This window comes from Prionailurus bengalensis, chromosome D1 (genome assembly GCF_016509475.1).
Source record: "Prionailurus bengalensis isolate Pbe53 chromosome D1, Fcat_Pben_1.1_paternal_pri, whole genome shotgun sequence".
Taxonomy (NCBI): Eukaryota; Metazoa; Chordata; class Mammalia; order Carnivora; family Felidae; genus Prionailurus; species Prionailurus bengalensis.
Window position 1 is genome coordinate 58,337,903 of NC_057346.1, and position 21,803 is coordinate 58,359,705.

Below are 21,803 nucleotides of genomic sequence, written 5' to 3' on the forward strand. Positions count from 1 at the left end.
CTGGGTAGCTCAGTCAGTTACGTGTCAGACTTCAGCTCAGGCCATGATCTCATGGCTTGTAGTTTCAAGCCCCACGTCGGGCTCTGTGCAGACAGCTGAGAGCCTAGATTCTGCTTCGGATTCTGTGTTTCCCTCTCTCTCTGGCCCTCCCCTGTTCATTCTCTGTCACTGTCTCTCAAAAGTAAATAAACATTAAAAAAAAAGTGTACAATTCAGTGTTCTAATATATACAGACTTGTGCAACCACCATCACTAAATAATTTCAGGACATTTTCATCACCCCAAAGAGAAACTCTATACCCTCTAGTGGTCATTCCTTTCCCCCAACCCCTGGCAACAACCACTACCTACTTGGTCTCTATGGATTTACCTCTTCTGGACATTTTGTTTGAGTGGAATCATGCAACATGTGGCCTTTTGTGATGGAATTCTTTCACTTAACATGATGTTTTCAAGGTTTGTCCACGTTGTGGCATGTATCTGTATGTGTATTTCATTCCTTTTTTTTTTTTTAAGTTTATTTACTTATTTTAAGAGAGAGCATGCACACAGGGAACGGGCAGAGAGAGAGAGGGAGAGAGAGAATCCCAAGCAGGCTCCGTGCTGTCAGCACAGAGCCCTATGTGGGGCTCAGCCTCATGAACTGTGAGATTATGACCTGAGCTGAAATTAAGAGTCAGACACTTAACCGACTGAGCCACCCAGGCATCCCCAGGGTACTTCATTCCTTTTTATTGACAAATACTATTCCACTGTATGGCTATACCATATTTTATTTATCCATCAGTTGATAGACATTTGGGTGGTTTCCACTCTTTAGCTATTGTAAACAGTGCTGCTATGAACATGTGTGTGAGAACTTTTGTGTAGCTATATGTTTTTATTTCTTTTGGGTGTGATATTGCTGGGTCATATGGTAACTCTATGTTTAACATTTCATGCTATCAACCTGTTTTTCAAAGGGGCTACACCGCTTTACATTCCCACCAACAGCGTATGAGAGTTCCAATTTTTCCATATCCTCATCAACTTTGTCATTGTCCATCTTTTTTATTATAGCTGTCCTAAGTAGGTGAAAAGTATTATCTTGTTATGGTTTTGATTTGCATTTCCTTAAATAGCCAATGATGTTGAGCATCTTTTCATGTGCTTATTAGCCATTTGTACATCTTCTTTGGAGAAATGCCTATTCTAATCTTTTGTCCATTTTTAATTGGATTATTTGTTTTTTATTGTTGGGTTGTGAAAAGCTTTTAAGCTAAAAAGTTATAGATAATTCAAAAATAATTTTGAAGAAAATTAAGTGAAATGGTATAGGGCCCTTCTTGTGTTTCAGGAGTTTGAGTAGAAGGGTTATGTGGAGGCTCAATGGACCCGGAAGGTGACATGCTTCCATTTCCTGGTTGGGAGTGTCCAGAGAAAAACCCAGCCCATGAGGGAGTATAAAGAGCACAACTTCTTGGTGGAAAGCCGTGGGTTTGGGACGGGGTGAGGGATGACCAGTATCCAGGCTTCCTGGGGCATAGGGAATCAATTTTCTATGTCAACCTGGCTAGGTTATAGTACCCAGCTTTTCCATCGAAAGCTAATCTAGGTGTTGCTGTGAAGGTATTTTGTGGATGTGGTTAACCTCTACAACCAGTTGAATTTAAGTAAAGGAGGTTATTCTCAATAATCATCCAATTAATTGAAGGGCCTTAAGAACAAAACCGAGATTTTCCTGAGGAAGAAGACTAGTCAGTCTATAGACTATAGTCTCAGCCCCTGCCTGAGAGTTTTCAGCCTGCTGGCCTGCCTTACTGATGTCAGACTGGCCAGCCCACACTGTCACATAAGCCAATTCCTTGAGATAACTCTTTATATATGAATATGTAGCCTACTGGTTCTGTTTCTCCGGAGAACCCTTACCGATACAGGGGGGAGGTAGATGTCTTGTCATGAACTTCCCATTTGAATCTATTGTAAACACCAGATGTGTCTGACAGAAGGGGAACTGAGACTCTCCTATCTCAGAAGAAACAGCACCCCATACCAGAGATGGGGGGCAGTGCAACTGCTCCCTGAAAACTGCTCCATCTGGATCATCATCTAGAAGCTCAAGTTTAATTATGGCTCCCATTGTTCTTTGTTTCATGTTTACAATCTCTTTTCTTGAGATAAAAAGGTTCCTTTCAGCCTCCTGTGCTCTTGTCCAATGGTCATGATCTTTTAGTTCAAGGCAATAAAAGGATAAATGATGCTTTCCAGATTTTCTTCAAGGTCTTTTTTTAATGTTTATTTCTTTCTGAGACAGAGAGAGACAGAGCATGAGCAGGGGAAGGGCAGAGAGAGAGGGAGACACAGAATTTGAAGCAGGCTCCAAGCTGTCAGCACAGAGCCCGACGCGGGGCTTGAACTCACAGGCCGTGAGGTCATGACCTGAGCCAAAGTCGGATGCTCAACCGACTGAGCCATCCAGGCGCCCCTTCAAGGTCTTTGACTTGCACTCTGAAGGTCTTCAGCTCTTCATTTGCATGCTCATCTTGTCATTTGCTTCAGAACTTTCCTCTTCTTGCTCCAAGTGATAATCTTTCTGGACAGATAATTTTGCAAGAGACTCCATTTCTTTCTCTTGATAAAGTTTATCACTTCACGTCCTCTCCCCTGAAGATTTTGATCTGTACTTTTTCAGTGGAGGTTTGTTCAACCTGAAGACTTTTTTTTTAAATTTTTACTTAAAAATATTATTTTTAATGTTTATTTATTTTTGAGAGAGAGAGAGTGCGAACAGGGGAGGGGCAAAGAGAGAGGGAGACACAGAATCCAAAGCAGGCTCCAGGCTCTGAGCTGTCAGCACAGAGCCCGACACGGGGCTCCAACCCACAAACTGGGAGATCATGACCTGAGCCAAAGCTAGACGCTCAACCGACTGAACCACCCAGTCGTCCCTCAACCTGAAGGCTTTTAAGATGATCTGTCCTGTTGGCTTTTCTGTTCCCTTCTTTAGCAGTGTTGATGTAGAATTGATGTCTCTCTCCATCTTGGATTTTTAAATGCGCACTTGACTTTTCAATATCAGCCAGTGTCCTCCTGGCTCTTCTTGTCTGGTCATAAATACTGTCTCCACCTCCTGATTCCAACTTATTATGTATGTTGCCTTCCCCAAGGGAAGCTGTTAGGTCTTTCATCTTTAGCCAACATTCCTCCAGAGACTTGATCTGACTCTTCACACAGGCCATGGAGTTCTGTATGAAGGCCCTAAACAAAAAGTGCTTTTGCTACCCGTATGGTTTTAAATTTGCTTTTGCTTTTTCCACTTGTACTTTTATAGATTTGGTTTCTTTTTATGGATTTGTGGGTTTTTTTCTTTTTTTATTTATTTGAGAGAGAGACAGAGAGCATGAGCAGGGGAGAAGGGCAGAGAGAGCGAGAATGCCAAGCAGGCTCCACACTCAGTGTGGAGCCCCACGTGGGGCTCGATCCCATGACCCTGGGACCGTGACCTGAGCCGAAATCAAGAGTCAGACACTCAACCAATGGAGCCACCCAGGCTCCCCACAGATTTGGGTTTTTTTTATGGATTTTGGATCTTTCTCATGAAAAAAGAGATGGGCTTATCTTGATCTAAATATTGAGTATTTTCTTTTCCTGGCTGGTTTGCTGTTAAGCAGAAGATGATCCAAATCATGGGGTTTGATGTATCAGGTCGTCAGTCACTTCTGGGCTTTTATCTTCTTTCACCTCAGGATGAAACTGACGGGAACTTTCACTTTATGAGAACTATGTTGAATTGTTAATGGTATGCTCCTTGACTCTTGGTATAGAAGAAATTTTTTTTCATTGACTGAAAAATTCTGCCTAAAACCAAGAGAACTGTTAACATAGCTACCATCACTGCACACATGACTCTCTCCCTTGACTCTGGGAGAGCGACACTGGTCTCGTTCTGCATAGAACTTTACGGCATCTCCCAGTTTGCCAACAGCGCAGATTCAAGGCAGGATGAAACCCCTCCATGGCACCCAGGCTGCACAGAGCCCCCTGCTGTCACCGAGTCCTGCTGTGCCACATTGTGGAGAACACTGAGCAAGGTTTCTTCCAGAACCAAACCTGTCTGGCAACTGGGCAGACCAGAGTGAGAGGGTCAAGGGGGCATAGCCCTGTGTCAAATACCCTGATACCCTCAACCTTATGCAGGGCTCCTTCTTTTCTCCTGCTTCCTTTTCCGCTGCGGCCCCCAGGAGGACTCATTCTATTCTCTGTGCACACTGCTCCCTCTGCCTGAAAGCACTTTCTCTTGCTGCCCATCCTGTAGTCACTGGGCCTAATCATCCCTGTGTCCCCAGTGCCCAGTGCAGGGCCTGGCACAGAATAAGTGCTCAATGCTCCACACATGTTCATGAAGAGAATGAATGGGTGAACAGATGAAAGAGGGACAAAGCCATCATTTGCTCTCCCTGCAGATTTACACATAACGCTCACTGTGTTGCCTCAGCAGATGGTTCCCTTAGGAGAGCTTAAAACTCCTTTCAGAACCGAGTGCCAGATGGTGGAGAGAAGGGGAGGAGGTGGCAGCCCTGTCCTGGCTCCCCATTCCCCCTGCCACCCCCAGTAAGAGACTTTGAACAGGTTAGCTAACCTCTCTGAGTGTCCTTTCCTCATCTGTAAGCGGGGAGAGCAAAGCCTGCCTCCTGCCATGTTATGAGGATTAACACAAGGGCCGATAGAAAGCCCTGCAAGTAAGGAGTTCAAAACATTTTAGTGAACTTTTTGATTCCATTATCAAGGTATTTAGCAACTCTTTCCATTCATCAAGCATTCAGTTATTCCATGCAGGTTTAGCAAGAGCCTCATGGTAAAATAGCTTATAAACTTAAGAAAAAAAGAGATAAAATTCTCTTTACTGTTAAGATTATATACCGAGTAAACATAAGAGACTCTAGTAAAAACTACTAGAAGTAATGAGAGAATTGGGAAAAGTGACAGCATATAAGATAAACATAGAAAGCAAAAAGAAAAAAATTTTTAAGAACATTTTATGTTGAGGGGCACCTGGCTGACTCAGAAGAGCATGACTCCTGATCTTGGAGTTGTGAGTTCAAGCCCCACGTTAGGTGTAGAGATTACTTTAAAAAATAAAACCCTGGGGTGCCTGGATGGCTCAGTCAGTTAAGTGTCTGACTTTAGCTCAGGTCATGATCTCACGGCTCTTGAGTTCAAGTCCCGCATCAGGCTGTGTGCTGACAGCTCAGAGCCTGGAGCCTGCTTTGGATTCTGTGTCTCCCTCTCTCTCTGTTCTTCCCCTGCTCATGCTCTCTTTCTCTCTCTCTCAAAAATAAATAAATATTAAAAAATAAAAATTAAAAAAACCTTAAAACAAAAAAGAACAAAAAAACTTTTATGTTGAGGTATAAAAAACAGCAGCAGATTTTTGGCTCCCCTTTCCGCCAGTCCCTCCTCCTCCGGAAGCTTAGTGCCCAGGCCTGGTTGGTTGAGAAGTTCTTCACCCCCTTTACACATTTGTTCTTGGGTGGACAGGGAGGCTATTTCATCTAGATTTTCCAGTTGTTCTCCGAGGGAGCACCCACTGCTAAAAGCTGCTGTCTCGTACTTGGATGCAAAGGTGTCAGTCTTTTCTTCTACTCTTCGAGTGAGGACTCAGAAACAAAATTGGGAGGAAAACTACCTCTAGAGCAACCAAAACTATGAAATACTTAAGAATACACTGAAGAAAAGCATAGAATCTATAAAGGGAAAACCATAAAATTGTATTAAAAATATAAAATGAGATTTGAATGAATGAAAAGACATGCCATGTTCTTGGACAGGAAGATAGAAATTCATAAAATTGTCAATTCTCCAAAATTACTATGTAAATTTAATTTAATTCCAACTGTAACACTAACAAATTTCTTTCTTCCCCCCTTCTCATCTTCTTTCTCTTTCTTCGTTCTCCTTCTCCTCCTTGCCCCTGCTCCTGCCGCTCCCCTCCCCTATCCCTTTCCCCTCCCCTCCCCTTCACCTGCCCCTTTTCTTTCTCCGTTTTATTCTTCTTTCAGAGTTGACAAAAGGAAGTATGAAAAATGAGAACAGAGGAGGAGCCTTGCTCTCTAGAAAACAGAATTGACTAGAAAGCCAGTGTAATCAGAGCACTGATTGCTAGTTTATCCCCAAAATTCACTCTTCTTCTCCTTCCTTAGTAGAATCCTAGATTTACATTGGGACACATAGCCGCTTGGAATTAGGACCACCTCTCCCAGCATATCTTCCAGCTTATTGCGGCCATGTGAGTAAGTTCTGGCAAATGAGATATAAGAGGTGTCCTGTGCAACTTCAGGAAATGGCCTTTGAGGGAGAGACATATCTTTCTTCGTCCCTTCCACCTTCTGTTGATCGAAAGGCAGCCATATGGCTGAAGCTTGAGTGGCCATCTTGGACCATGAGAGAAAAGTCATGTGTTGAGGATGGTGGAACAGGAGAAAAAGAGCCTGGGTCCCTGAAATTGTGGAGGGTCAAGCCAGCTCTAGATTACTTATCTCTGGACTAAATCTATGTGAGAGAGAAATAGATTTTTATTTAGTTTAAGCCACCATCACGTTAATTTTTCTGTCATAGGTAAACCTATTTCTTTTTTTAAAATTTTTTTTAACGGTTATTTATTTTTGAGACAGAGAGAGACAGAGCATGAATGGGGGAGGGTCAGAGAGACAGGAAGACACAGAATCTGAAACAGGCTCCAGGCTCTGAGCGGTCAGCACAGAGCCCAACGCGGGGCTCGAACTCACGGACCGCAAGATCATGACCTGAGCCGAAGTCAGCCGCTTAACCGACTGAGCCACCCAGGCGCCCCGGTAAACCTATTTCTAATTAATGTTGAATTTGGTATCTAGAAATAGATCACTGCAAGTAACAAAACTGAGGTGCTTAATTAATGAGTGCATTGGGTTGCAGATGGCAAGGACTCAGGCACTGCAGACTGGAAAGCTTGCGACTCTTGTTATACAGTAGTAAAACATTTGATCCAAAAATTGTGTTAGTTGCCTATTACTGTGTGGCAAACCATCCCCGAACTTAAAGGGTTAAGACAATGAACATTTTACTACCTCTCACAATTCTGTGCATTGAAGGGTGATGGTTCCAACTGGGTGGGTCTTCTGCCGGTCTCACAAGGGTCTTTGATGAGTCAGATGGTGGCTGGGGAGGGAATATCCAAGATGCCTTCACTTATGTGTATGGGTGGGATGGCTGGAAGGGCTGTGACCTCTTTCTCCATCCATGTGACTTAGCTTGGGCTTCTTTACATGGCAGCTGGATCCCAAGTAGACAAAAGTGAAAGCTGCCAGATCTTCTTAAGGCTTAAAGTTAGTCACAGGACCAGCCCAGATTTCAAGGGAGGGTACTACACAGGTTGTGAATACTAGAAGGGGTGATTCATTGAGTGGTAAGCTTCAAATACTAGCTACCCCATCTTGAAAGGCAGATCATGGGCTACCTGAGGTTGTGGCAATGCAGTGTAATAATGTAGAAAGGTAGGGAAATTTAGAATGTTGATGTTTTCCAGCTCTTTCTTGCTACTTCTAGCAAAATCCTGCTGGAGAGAAAGAAATAACGAAACTCAAACTAGAGCTAGCCACTCTGTACAGCTTTACTAAGGGAGGAAATCTTTGCTATTACCTATAATCTGGGTGGACCAAGAATCCTTTAATTTTGAGTATTGTAGAGTTTAAAAAGCCAATTGCTTCTGCACTGAAGCCCTTCGGTTTGTTAACTGCACAGTGGCAGCTTTAGGAGAGATAAGACAAGTACCCTCTTCAGAAAAGCAGTGAGCCTGTTGGCATGGAAGGATGGTGCTTTCCCACCCACGAGTATTGTTTCAAATGGTCTGAAGAGAGCCATCATCCAGCTGGAGGAATGAGTGATAAGGAAAAGATCAGAACCTTCAGGCTCGAAAACCGTGTCTAGATGAGGTCTTTGGCTGTGGTTACTCACACTGAAACTGACCAGAACCAAATAGACCAAAGGTCTACTAAATTTTTTAAGGAATTGTGCTATCAAGGAAACCCCAAACCCAGCCTGCAGAAGCCTCTGGTTGCTCACCCCTCACCATACTCCTTGGACCCTTGAACCTGCACCAGCAGGAAGTGGACTTGGATGACTGAATTTTTCAAAAAAGGTGTGTTGTCTTATGTCTTCATGGATATGGCTCTCCAGCCTTGTGCTTGTATGCTACTTCTCAGAAATGTGGCCTATCTAGGAATTAAAGGAGGGCTACTGATTTACCTATTAGTTTAACCAAGTTTTACCAAATGCTTCTTTGTGTCAGATATTGGGTTAGTGCTGGGATGCAGTTGTGAGGGAAAAGAGAGGCAGCTGAGAATCTAGAAGGCCTGGTAGGACCTGTACTCACTCAGACTCATCATCCACAGCTAGGTCTCCTCAGTGAGGGCCTTTTGAAGGACTCCAGAAGTTTTCACATCTGTCCCTGTTGCTGATTCCAGTGATGTGTATCTTGGCTGCACCAACTTCCTTGGTCAGTCTGGTTGGATTTTTCCCCGCCATCAACATTTCCAATACACTGGTTAGACAGTGTGCAGAGGTTAGGACTCATGGACCTGGTGCCGTCAGACTGAATATCCCTAAGACCTGACTGTGCACGGCAGTGGCTTGCAATGCATTGTACCATGGCCCTTTTACACACATATCCTGTCTAGGCAACCCATTCCACTTCCAAAGGGGAAGAAAGCCTGATGATAACAGAAAGTATTTTGGGGATTACATTTTAGTGTTATGCTTTAGCAGTAGGGGTACGGGTACTTTCAATATGAACTCTAACACATTTGTCTTCTAGTCATAAAAAATGGCATACATCCCAGTCCTTTACAGATAAGTGTGCCTGATCAGGAGGAACTTTCAGAAATGGCCTGTATTAGGCAGTTTCTGGTTGTACACGCAGAAAGCTGGCTCTAGCTTAAGCAAAAAGTATGTTCTCACTCTTTGCTCCAGGCTCTGTGTCTATTGCATTCTTTCCTACCCGCCAGCTCCAGGAGGAAAAAATCCCAGGGAAGGATTCTGACTGGCCCAGCTTTTGTCATGTGCCCATATAGAGCAAGTTCTGTTTCCAAAATGAAGGGGTAGGAGGGGAGGAAGGGCTGCTGGGAACAATAGCCAATACATTTGGGTTTAGACAACAAGACTCCTGGGAACATAACTTTATTTAGGAAGAAGTCTCTTGAATGGCTCCTTTCATGAGGTAAATGTAGGGTCAATAGATACCAATATTCTAAGTAGAGGATGACACTGGACTCTGGTGTCTTGAAAAAGACACCCCATCTTCACACCCCTTGATCTGGTTTCTGGGGAGGAAGTGGGAAAATTTGCTAGAGCCTCCCAGAAGCAGTGAGGTCAGACTGTTACAACATTCTTGGTTGGTGGAATCTTACTGAGGGAACTCTGCCTGCAGGAAAAGACACCAAGGCCTCAGTTCCCTCACATGAGCAATACCAGAACACAGGGCGCGGTTCTGCCACAGCTCGTGGCTGGAGTTAGAGCTCTGTACTACACCTCTCCATATAGAAAATATTTATGTTTTGAGAACAGTAACTGAACACAAGGAGGGAATGCAAAGAACTCAGTGCCCATCAAGTTCAGAATGACGCCCACAGGAGGAGGGCCTGACCCCTTGGAAGGTCCCTGTGGCCTGTGCAAGGATCTGAATCAGCACGAGTGTCATGCGAGCAACAATCAAGGGTGCCTTCACAAGCACTAGAACAAGATGGCGAGAAGTGGATAAATTTTGCATGCACTTTGGAGGGTTTTTTTTTTAATTTTTTTTTTCAACGTTTATTTATTTTTGGGACAGAGAGAGACAGAGCATGAACGGGGGAGGGGCAGAGAGAGAGGGAGACACAGAATCGGAAACAGGCTCCAGGCTCCGAGCCATCAGCCCAGAGCCCGACGCAGGGCTCGAACTCACGGACTGCGAGATCGTGACCTGGCTGAAGTCGGACGCTTAACCGACTGCGCCACCCAGGCGCCCCCACTTTGGAGTTTTTAATTAGCCGGTTGATGGACTGGGTGTAGATCCTGAGGGAAAGGAAGAATTTAGGAAAGGCTCTTAGGTGTCTAACTTGAAGTGGAGGCATTTGCATATATATGAATTTTATATAAATATTAAACACATATACTTATGTACATATGCATTTGTTTAAACACGGACAAAATATTTCTAGAGGGCTATGTAAGAATTTCCATGGGAGATGTGGTAGATTGCAAAAAAACGGTCACAAATTCCTCCCAGTCCTTGTGTGTGTGGCCTTTTGCAATGTGACTGTGCTGTTCTCCCATCAAGAGGTGGAGTCTGTTTTTGCCCACTCTCAAAGCTGTCTGGCCGGTTACCTGCTTTAACCAATAGAATGCCACTGAAGTGATGTCAGAGCTCTGGGCCTAGGAAGCCTTGCAGTTTCCGTTCTTACCACCACGCAAAGAAGCTTCCTTGAAGATGAGAGCGATCACGGGGAAAGAGAGGCCCCCAGACAGCCAGCCTGAACAGTCACACCTGTGAGTGAGGCCATCTTAGGCCTGTAGCCTCAATCCATCAGCCAAAAAACTGAAGCAGCATGATTCACCCCAGGCAAGGCCAGCAGAAGCCCTGCCCAGCTGGGTCCAGCCCAAATCACTGACCCACAGAGTCGTGAGCAAATACAGTGGTTGTTGCTTTAAGCCACTGAGTTTGGACCAATTTATTGCACAATAATAGATAAGTGTTAGAGCCGGGAACTGAGTGCCTAAAGAACAGGAGTAGGGGAGATTTTCATTCACCCTTTGGTATCATTTGAATTTTGAAACTTGTGAATAGATTACCTATTAATTCTCAAAAACTTGTTGTCATTTTTGCATAAGCCTCTTATTTTGAACATAAAGAGTATAGTTTTTAATTGATAATTGATTTTTTTAAAATGTTTATTTTTGAGAGAGAGAGAGAAGGAAACAGAGCGAGCTGAGCAGAGCAGAGAGAGAGAGAGGGAGACACAGAATCCAAAGCAGCCTCCAGGCTCTGAGCTGTTACCAGAGAGCCTGACGCAAGGCTTAAACCAGACTATGAGATCATGACCTGAGCTGAAGTTGGATGCTTAACCGATGGAGTCACCCAGATGCCCCTGACCATTGATTTTTTAATAAACTTTTCTTGAGGCACAGCATACTTACAGATAAGTACACAAATCATAGTACAGTTTGATGGACTTTCACAAAATGAACCCTACCTGTGTAACTGGCACCCAGATCAAGAAACACTACCAGTCTCCTTTATGACCCTCCTAGTTGCTACCCACAAGGAGTATGTGTATATATGTTTATTTATATTGTATTTACATACTGGGGGTACCTGGTAGCTCAGTAAGTTGAGCGTCTGACTTTGGCTCAGGTCACGATCTCACAGTTTGTGAGCTCGAGCCCTGCACTGGGCTCTGTGCTGACATTCAGAGCCTGGAGCCTGCTTCGGATTCTGTGTCTCCCTCTCTCTGTGCCCCTTCCCGGATCACACTCTGTCTCTCTCAAAAGTAAATAAATAAACATTAAAAAAACTATATTGTATTTACATACTTATATATGTATTTACATATATAATGTTTTAGTTTTTTATTTATTTAGAAAAGCAGTTTCTTTTCTTCCCCACGAAATACATTTGAGCAAGTATTTAAAGAATGTCATTTTAAAGGCACATCAGGTTATCTGCCTTCACAGAACACCCGCAGATCTCCATCTGGCCCTTCTGCTTTAGCAGGGTGAACACATCTGAGCTGTTCCTGGTGGAAGCCAAACCCCTGCAGTTGGGAAGATGCATTACTTCCCTCTTGTGGCCATATTTGGTTACTGCACCAAAGCTGGGCACGGGGGGGTCAGTGCAGGACTTTTCCAAAGCTTAAGCCAAGGTGCAGAACCTGATAAAGTGGCCTCTGTTCTGGGCTGGCATTTTTAGAGCACTGCTTATAGCCAACGTGACCTGACCGTCCCCAGCATGGGTAGTACCTATAAAGTTAGCCCTGTGGTTGGTAGATGATTTCCACTAGCAGTCTGTCCTTCATGGGGAGGAGATAGTTAGGATGGGGAGTGGGGAGGGGCAACTGAAGGTTCCTCCTAAAGAACAACCGTTGTTAGAGATTGTGGCCTTGGAATTCTCAGAACACAGTATTTGGGAGGACACTAGACGTGTCTATGTGGCTGAAGCCATGAAGCCCCATTTCTCTGGAGCTTCTCCCTCCTCTCAGGTCCTGTGGGAGAAGGCGAGGTGTGTAGGAGGCTTCAATAAAAACTGGGGGCTCGTCCCGGATCCTCAGATTTCTGGGGTACCTCCCACCCAGGTGAGCAGACAGGAACGAACACATACCAAGTCCCATGAAAGCTGTGGAGAGCTTCTGACAAGGAAATGGTGTGATGTGATTTCTGTTTTTAAAAGCTCACTCCTGGGGCACATGGGTGATTCAGTCGGTTAAACTCCCGACTCTTGGTTTTGGCTCAGGTCATGGTCTCACGGTTGATGGGATGGAGCCCCACATCTGGCTCTGGTTCCTGGCCCCGAGCCTGCTTGGGATCCTCTCTTCCTCTCTCTGCCCCTCCCCCACTTGTATGTACCCTCTCTCTCTCAAAATAAATAAAATTAAAAAAAAAAAGATTCACTCTTTGGGGAGATGGAAGGAACTGGTGATTTCTTGAAAGAAGACCTGGTAAAGGAAGGGCCATGAGGAGTGGGCCCACTGGGGAGGTCTCCATAAGTAGACCTGGCCACTGCTCTAAAGACCTTGACTCTCACCTCTCACACCTGGCGCTTAATCAACATGCAAGTTGAGGAGCAGGCTGGTCCAGAGGACAGAACCGGTTGCAATCTATAAATAGTGACATCAGTCAATTTTAGGTTATGTCTGCTTCACTGTCACTATCTTTCCGTTTCCTCCTTGTGTGATATTTTGTCATGCAAAAAGGTTACGGGACACTTACCACTAGCCCTACTCAGCAGTGCAGATATTAAATAGGACATGAAAAGGGGAACCATACAGGCAGAGAGTAGGGGACAAGCAGCCCCTGGAACGCACTTCTCACTGCCCTGTCGCCAGAGTCTCAGTAGAAAGGGCCCTGTTCCAGTAATGTTGAGATGGAGGAGGAACACACTTGGCTGGCATGAGTGATTAAAAAAGAAGGGATTTTTAAAAATGTTTATTTATTTGTTTTGACTAAGACTTAATATTTTAATTTTTAAAAAATGTATTTGTCAAAATGTCACATGCGATTTATGGAACAAACCATAAAATGCTGTGCAATGAAATCAATGATGAAAGAGCCAAAGATTCGTATGTGCAAGAATGATTCCCAGTTCATCACAAGCCTCAATCACAACTTTGTCAGCAGCAGAGCCGGAAGGAGCAGCTATGCCACAGCACTCCTGTTAGCTCTGTCTACGTTACCCCTGAAAGGAAAGAAGGCATCGGAGCTGATAGAAACTTCATTAGGTTTCTCAACCCATTCCTTCTTCTCTGCTTCAGTTAGTAGTAGTTCAGGGACTTCCTCAAACAGTACCTTCCACTTTACCAAATCTTCATCCTCGCCTATGGTTCTGGTAACACACTGATCAATGGCATTGGAGATTTCTGCTCTCTTCACTCCAGTTTTAAACTTCATTGAAAACACTTGTGGATAATGTCTAAGCCACCAATAGTTTGCCTTATCCCCTGCAAGGTCGTGCAGTGTATTCGGGACTGCTGTCCTGCTCCAATACCGATAACCTGACCATTCCTGGCATAGCACATGGAGTTAGACTGCATGTACTTCGCGGCATTGGTGGCTACAATGAAGTCTCTGAGCGCAGACGCTGGCAAATCTTTATTCTCGATCACAACATTGCTAAATGATGACCTGTCGATGACGCCATTATTTCTCTTCTGACTTAAATGAAGACCCAAGAGAGTTGGAACTTCGTTTTCATCTGGACTGTGAGACTGGTCCAGCTGAAGAACACAGTAGTTCCCACTTTTCTTTTTGGAAAGTATTTTCAGAGCTTCATCTTCATATCCTAGGGCAACAATACCATCCGATACCTCTCCGGAGATAATTTTGGCAGTAGGGACATCACAAATATCAGATAATGCAACAAAGTCACCAAGTGAAGACATCCCGTCAGCCCCTCTTGCTCTTGCATATGCAGTTGATATGAGCAGCGTAAGGGTTGTTGTTGTTTTTTTAAATATTTTTGAGAGAGAGAGAGACGGAGAGAGAGAGAATCCCACGCAGGCTCCGCACTGTCAGCACAGAGCCCAACACGGGGCTTGAACCCACAAACTGTGAGATCATGACCTGAGCTGAAGTCGGATGCTTAACCAACTGAGCCACCCAGGCGCCCCAGAGTGTAAGGGTTTTATACAGATCGTAGACCATGCAGACTTTGGCCTCATCTTCACTTGGTGGAATTTCCAACAGCAGTACCTGATGGGCTGACATGTTTGAAAGAGGCAGCAGCAGGAATGTCTAAAGCTTCTTTGAGTTCCTTCACTATATACAAATTTATAAATCCAGGGGCTCCATTTAGAACTGTGATGGGAAGATTGGGCTTCAGTGCTTTTGATGAGAAGGAGTTTGGTGAGCATTCATTCCATACCTCAAGGGTATCTGAGATATTCCTTTACTGTGTCCTGAAGTAATCTGAAATTGCTTCCTCATATTGTGCCGTACGAGTGAAAGCCTTCAAGGCTCAATGGCGTCTAGTCTCCAAGCGGGTGTCTTAACTGTTGGAGTTCTGCATCTCTGTAGACGTGGCCACATAGTCCTCGGGTTCACATACTACTGTCACTCGAGCGTGGTTTTCGGCTGCTGCTCTCAGGAGGGTTACTCCACCAATATCAATCTGCTCAACAGTTACATCTGGAGAAGCCACTGTCTTCACAAAGGGATACAGATTACAGACGACAACCCTGATAAGATTGAAGTCAAGTCTGGCCATGTCAGCATTATCTTCTGGGATATTATGAGCCAAGATACTGGCATGGACTGCAGGATGCAAAGTTTTCACACGGCCCCCTAACATTTCAGGAAATCCCGTCAGCTCAGAGACATCTCTGACTGCCAGACCAGCATCCCTGAGAGCTTTTGCAGTCCCTCCAGAAGCGATCAGATTCACACCAACAGAAGTTAGGTTTCTGGCAAATTCCACGAGGCCCATTTTGTCAGAGACACTAAACTAGGCGAGCTGGCCTGGTGCCATGGCTGCGGGTGGCAGGGTGGGGAGTGAATGAGGGCAGCTGTGGCGATGCCAAATGCAGAAGGGCACAGAGTGGCCAGAACACGCAGGATCAGGCAGGCTAATGTTTATTTTTGAGAGACAGAAAAAGAGAGAGAGCACGAGCAGGAAAGGGATTGAGAGAGAGGGGACAGAGGATCCTAATCAGGCTCTATACTGACACCAGTGAGCCCGATGCAGGGCTCACACTCATCATGAGGTCATGACTTGAGCCAAAGTCCTCTGCTTAACCGACTGAGCCACCCAGGTGCCCAGGAACTTTTAAAAAGAATGGGTATGGGGAGAGAACAGCTATATGACTATGTCACATTGGAAGTACCTCTGTCAAGGAAGTAGCCTAGTTAGAAAAGGGGAACTCCTATGGGGCACCTGGCTGGCTCGGTTGGTAGAGCATGTGACTCTTGATCTCAGGGTTGTGAGTTCCAGCTCCATGTTGGGTGTAGAGATTACTTAAATAAAATCCTTAAAAAAAGAAAGAAAGAAAGGGGGAGCCCCTAAAATCCTGTAGCTGAGATCATGAGGCTAGCTGTCTAGGGAGATGAATGAATCTCTAAGGCCATCAGATGTATCTCACCTTACACTTGAAAAAACATTCTGTGTCAATTAGGATGTTGTCATTGTAATTGAGTCTTCCTAACCAAAAGTGACTTAAGGGGTACCTGGCTGGCTCAGTTGGAAGAGCATGTGACTCTTGATCTCCAGGTCATGGGTTTGAGCCCCATGTTATGTGTAGAGATTACTAAAAACAAAACAAAACAAAACAAAACAAAACAAAACAAAACTTTAAGCCAAAAGCAACTTAAGCTGTAGAATTTTCATAATCTCATTTAACAAGAAGTCAGCAGAAAAGTCCCTGGATTGACTCAGTGCATAACCTGTCCCACAGGACCTTGCCATCTCTCCCCTCAGCCACCCACCTTGGCAACATCTCCCCTCAAGGTTGCAAGATGGCTGCTGCAGATCCAAATATCACGCCATTATGCAACAACATCCAAAATCTTCCCTCCTTGTCTATCCTCTTTTTTATCACAGAGAGAAATCATTCTCAAAACTCTGCCCCCACCTCCCACCAGGGGACATCCCCTCTCATTTCGCTGGTCAGAACTGGGGCACCCAGGCTCCACTGACCCAGCCACAGGGAACAGGGAAATGTGACCATGGCTGACTTGGACCATGATTCATGCTATCAACAGGGAAGGAGAGAATGCCTGCTGGGAAGTGACCCCCTGCGTCTCCCGTTACATTTTTGTTCTTTTCTCTGATTACAAAAGTCATACATGTCCATGGTAGAAAATTTGGGAAATCCAGAGAAGGATGAAGTAGGAAGTAAAATCTAATATTCTACCATCTGGATCCAAGCACTGTCTTTTCACCACTCTTGCCTATCTCTGAACTCGGCTCCGTGCAGTCCCCACCATCCTCCTCTTGCACCAGCCCTTCATATCTGCCCACCCGCTCCCAAGCCACCTTCCATTCAGCCCAGAAACGCTTGCTGTAGGCCTTGGCCCCACACTCCTCCCTCACTTTTTTTTTTAAGCTGTGAAAAAAAAATTGTGAATAACAGAGTATGTATAATAGATGTGTATAGTTTAAATAACGATGTGAGGGACACTTGTAAGCCCACCACTCAGCCTGAATACTTTGAAGCCCTGATCACATCCCTTCCTTTCCCTTCCCGAAATGGCTGTTGCTCACTGTGTTCGTCAGTTGTTGCCACAAAAATGCCACGTATTGCCTCACAGCTCAACAAGCCTTTGCCTCACTCTCACGGTCTGCAGGTTGCACTAATCTAGGTTGGGCTTGGTGGGGTGGCTCTACTTCAGGCCGTGGGTTGTCTGGGTGGGGCTCCAGACTGCAGAACTGGACCCAGGTCTGCCCCACGTGTCTCCCACCCTACTAGGATCAGAGTCTACCTGGTGCCTATTCTCTTCCTGGCAGCTCACTGAAGTGGGAGAGCCACGGCAAACAGCAGCACAAGCACGTTTAAGGCGCTGCTCATCTCGTGTTTACTAATATTCGGCTGGCCCAAGTAAGTCATATGGCCAAGCTCAACCTCAGTGGGGCGGGGGAGTCCACTCTCTTCACAGCAGCGGGAGGTACCGAGAACACTTGCCAACCCATAACCCAGACTGCACAGTCATGCCTTTGGTTTTCTTTATGGGTTTACCCAAAAGGGGATGTATCCCCGAGGAATATATGAGTTGTTTTCCTCTGGTTTTGCACTTTATATATCTGGGTGGATAGATTTTGTCTGAGTTACTTTTTTCCTCCCTTCTCCTTACTTTGTTTTCTCCCTGTTTTATCAGCCAGGATGTTTGGTTGTGAACACAGACGCCAGTTCTGGCTCACTTAAAGAAAAGGAATTTATCGGAAGGGTGTTGGGTGGTCTACAGAATTGACGGGAAGGTTGGAGAAGCAGGCTCAGGAAGTGGACAGGATACAGATCAGTATTTGCCTTGGGCTGGAGGTGGAGCTTCCCTCTACAGGGAACTAACTCTCTGTAAAGGGGCACAGAGAAACTTCTGGGGGTGATGAAAATATCTTGTATCTTGACTGTGATAGTGGTCACACGGGATATATACATTAGTCAGAACTCATCAAACTATACACTTCAAATGAATGCAATTTGTTATATGTAAATTATACATCTCCTTGATATAAAAAAGAGGACCTGCTTCATTTAATAATAATTTTTAAATCTGTAGTGGCTGATCCTTCAGAAAGCAACTGTGGGGTTCTCCCCAGACCAGTTTCATATGATTTGAGGTGATATTTTTGGCGCCATACCTGGTTCCGTTTGACTCTTGTTGATTCTGTGAGCTCCCCAATACCACTTAAAAATTTTTTTAACGCTTATTTATATTAGAGAGAGAGAGAGAGAGAGAGAGAAAATGTGCAAGTGGGGGAGGGGCAAGGGAGATGAAGACAGAATCCAAAGCAGGCTCCAGGCTCTGAGCTGTCAGCACAGAGCCCCTCGCAGGGCCCGAACTCACAAGCCATGAGATCATGACCTGAGCCGAAGTCAGATGCCCAACTGACCGAGCCACCCAGGCACCCTTGCACTGAAGAAAAAAAAAAAATAAAATGTATATATATATATATGTATATATGTGTATACACACACACACACACACACATATATGTGTGTGTGTGTATACACATATATACATACACATACACATATATATGTGTTTGTGTGTATACACATATATACGTATATGTAACAGATATATCTCAATAAACAGTTCAGTGATTTTGAGTATATTCACAGAATTGTGCAACCATCACCACAATCAATTTTATTTTGATTTTTTAAAGTTTATTTATTTATTTATTTATTTGGAGAAAGATGGAGTGAGTAAGGGAGGGACAGAGAGAGAGAGAGAATTTCAAGCAGGCTCTACACTGTCAGAGTAGAGACTGACACAGGGCTCGAACTCATGAACCATGAGATAATGACCTGAGCTAAAATTGGATGCTTAACCAACTGAGCCACCCAGGTGTCCCACCACAATGAATTTTAGAACATTTCATTTCATCACCCCCCCCCCAAAAAGGCCATACACCTTGGAATCACTCCCCATTTCTCCCTAGTCACCTGTACTACTTTGCTAAGGCTGCCATAACACAACGTATCTGGGTGGCCTCAAGAAACAGAAATGTATTCTCTCATAGTTCTGGAGTCTAGTCCAAAATCAAGGTGCTGGTAGGACCAGGCTCTCTCTGCAGGCTCTAGGGGAGAATCTGTTCCAGCCTTTCGGTTAGCTTCTGCTGTTGCCAGCAATCCCCAGTGCTCCTTGGCTTGCAGGTACATCACTGCAATTGCTGTCTCTGTTACCAAGTGACATTCTCCTCTGTGTCTTATGTTTTCACGTGGCATTCATCTCTCTGTGCGTCTCTCTGTGTGTCTGTTCTCTTCTTATAAAGACATCACTTATATTAGTTGAAGAACATACCCTGGGGGGCCTGGATGGCTCATTTGGTAAGCATCTGACTTCAGCTCAGGTCATAATCTCATGGTTTGTGAGTTCGAGCCCCACATTGGGCTCTCTGCTGTCAGTGCAGAGCCTGCTTCAAATCCTCTGTCCCCACCTCTCTGCCCCTACCACACTCACGTGTGCACACCCACTCTCTCTCAAACATAAATAAACATAAAAAAAAGAACATAACCTACTCGATAGTCCTTATCTTAGTTTACATCTTTTTTTAAATGTTTATTTATTTTTGAGAGAGACAGAGACAGAATGTGAGTGGGTTAGGGGCAGAGAGAGAGGGAGACACAGAATCCGAGGCAGGCTCCAGGCTCTGAGCTGTCAGCACAGAGTCTGACGCGGGGCTCGAACTCACGAGCTATGAGATCATGACATGAGCCAAAGTTGGAGGCTCAACCAACTGAGCCACCCAGGTGCCCCTCTTAGTTTACATCTTAATTATGTTTTCAAAGACCCTATTTCCAAATAAGGTCACGTTCATAGGTACCAGGGGCTAGGACCTTAACATATCTTTTGGGGGGACACAATTCAACCCACAGCACCCTCTAATCCCTAGGCAACCACTAAGCTACTATGTGTACTTATGGATTTACCTACTGTGGGCATTTCATATAAATATAATTATACGATATGTAGTCTTTTGTGACTAGTTTCTTTCATGTAGCATAGTGTTTTCAAGGTTCATCCATGTTGTGGCATGTTGTATTAGTACTCCATTACTTTTTATGTGAAATAACATTCCATTATATAGATATACTGTATTTTGTCTACTCACTCATTAATTGATGGACATTTGGGTTGTTTCTGTTCTTTGACTATTATGAATAGTGCTGCTGTGAACATTCTTGTACACATTCTTGTATGGACATATGTTTTAATTTCTCTTGGATATATACCTAGGAGTGGAATTGCTGGGTCATATGATAACTCCATGTTTAACTATGAGGACCTGCCAGTCTGTTTTCCACAGAAGCTACACCATTTTACATTCCTACCAACAATGTATGGAGTTTCCAATTTCTCCACATCTTTGCCAACACTTGTTATTACCCGTCTTTTAAATTGTTAGTCATTCCAGTGAATTTGAAGGATTTCATTGTGGTTTTGATTTGCATTTCCCTAACAACTAAAGATGTTGAGCATCTTTTTATGTGTTATTCCCATATTCTTTTCTTTAAGTTTATTTATTTTGAGAGAGAGAGACAGATCAGGCAAGGAGCAGAGAGAGAGAGAGAGAGAGAGAGAGAGAGAATCCTAAGAAGGCTCCACACTGTCAGCACAGAGCCTCATGTGGGGCTTGAACCCATATGAACATGAGATCATGACCTCAGTCTAGATCAAGAGTCGGGTGCTCAACCAATTGAGCTACCCTGGCACTCCTAGTCCCATATTCCTTTAATAAATTCCTTCTCTTAAATCAGCCAGAAATTTTTGTCATGGTTTTGTTCCTTACAACCATGAATCCCTGAGCCTTTCCTGAAAATCTCCTTAAGAGGTGTCTGTCTTTTGAGATGGTTGTGGGCCTAACAAAGGAGTACAAAGGAGTTCCCCAGGGGTCCACTGAGTCTTCCCTTAAGGTACCTGAAGACCTCAAGAGTACAGGAATTCCATTTCACAGAGGCCCTAAAAATTCACCAAGGCCCCCAGGGGTGAGAAACTGCTTCCAAACTCATTAAATCATTTAGTAAGCACTCACTGACTCTCCCTACTTGTCCCGTGCCTGGCCCCGTGCCTAGGTCCTGCCTTCAAGTTGCTTGACATCTGCTACACAGGGCAGACCTAAACCTAGCCAGTTTCTGCTTAGAGTGACCAGTGCTGCTGCAGAGGAAAACATAGGGTCTCTCTGTCCCTGGGAATAGGAGGCTTCTTAGAGATGGAAATAGTTTAGATAAATCCTGGAGGATGAGTGGGAGACAGCAGGTGAAGGATGGGGTGTGCGATGAGGCTCAAGAAATGGTTCGTTCAGAGGGACAGCTTTGTATCAGTGATGATGTATTAGTGTACTAGTGATGATGTAAGTTCAATTGCCATAACAATCATCCTCTATGCTGTAAATAGATGTAGTTCTTTAAAGTTCAAGTGTGAGCCGTCCAAGTGGGAGTATAAATTATCTATTTCTGTGTAAGAAATTACACCCAAATGTAGTGGCCTGAAACTATAGATGTGTATTGTCTCACATATTTTCTGTGTCAAGGATTGGAAATGGCTTAACTAACTAGTTCTGGCTCTAGGTTCTCATGAAGTTGCTGTCAAGACATCAGCCAGGGCTGCAGTCATCTGAAGCCTCTATGGGAAGCTTGGTTATTGGCAGGAGGTCTCAGTTCCTCAGAATGTGGATCTGTTCTCATGACATGGCAGCCACCTTCTAAGATTCAAGACAGACAGAGTGAGGCAGAAGCCACAATGCTTTTTATGACCTCATCTTAGAAGTTACCCTCTATCACAGGTAAGAATTATGGAGGCCATCTTCGAGGCTGGATAACATAATCTGCCTTCTTAACCCCAATGACTTGTGTCTCTCCTACATGCAAAATACTCTCACCTTCCTG

General features: G+C 44.4%; 1 protein-coding gene and 1 pseudogene across 1 annotated transcript in view; one reads left to right on the forward strand and one right to left on the reverse strand.

Moving 5' to 3' along the window:
* Nucleotides 1-12,814: 12,814 nt before the first annotated feature.
* Nucleotides 12,815-15,226, reverse strand: LOC122483359 (annotated as a pseudogene).
* Nucleotides 15,227-21,584: 6,358 nt separating this feature from the next.
* The window catches only part of FAM168A (family with sequence similarity 168 member A), a 204,809-nt gene continuing 204,590 nt past the window's right edge, over nt 21,585-21,803 (forward strand). The window contains exon 1 of the mRNA XM_043580296.1: nt 21,585-21,700. The gene's annotated coding sequence lies outside the window, so the exon portion shown is untranslated. The remainder of the gene's footprint in view (nt 21,701-21,803) is intronic.